Genomic DNA, 216 nt, shown 5'->3' on the forward strand with positions numbered 1-216 from the left:
GGGTGGGATCTGCCCCTGCCCAACGGGGGTGAGGCTGACGAGGGGCACGAGGGGCCCCGTGTCCTTTTGGAGGGACTGTCAGCGCCTCTCGGGGGCGACTCGGCCGAAAATGCGGTGCGTGAAAGGCCTCAGTGCAGGGGGAGCCCCGGCGGCCGCGGGGCAGCGCGGAGGTATGCGGAGTCACAACGTGGGACGCGGCGCTGCCCGGACCCGCGC

Source organism: Meleagris gallopavo, chromosome 24, assembly GCF_000146605.3.
Source record: "Meleagris gallopavo isolate NT-WF06-2002-E0010 breed Aviagen turkey brand Nicholas breeding stock chromosome 24, Turkey_5.1, whole genome shotgun sequence".
Classification (NCBI taxonomy): Eukaryota; Metazoa; Chordata; class Aves; order Galliformes; family Phasianidae; genus Meleagris; species Meleagris gallopavo.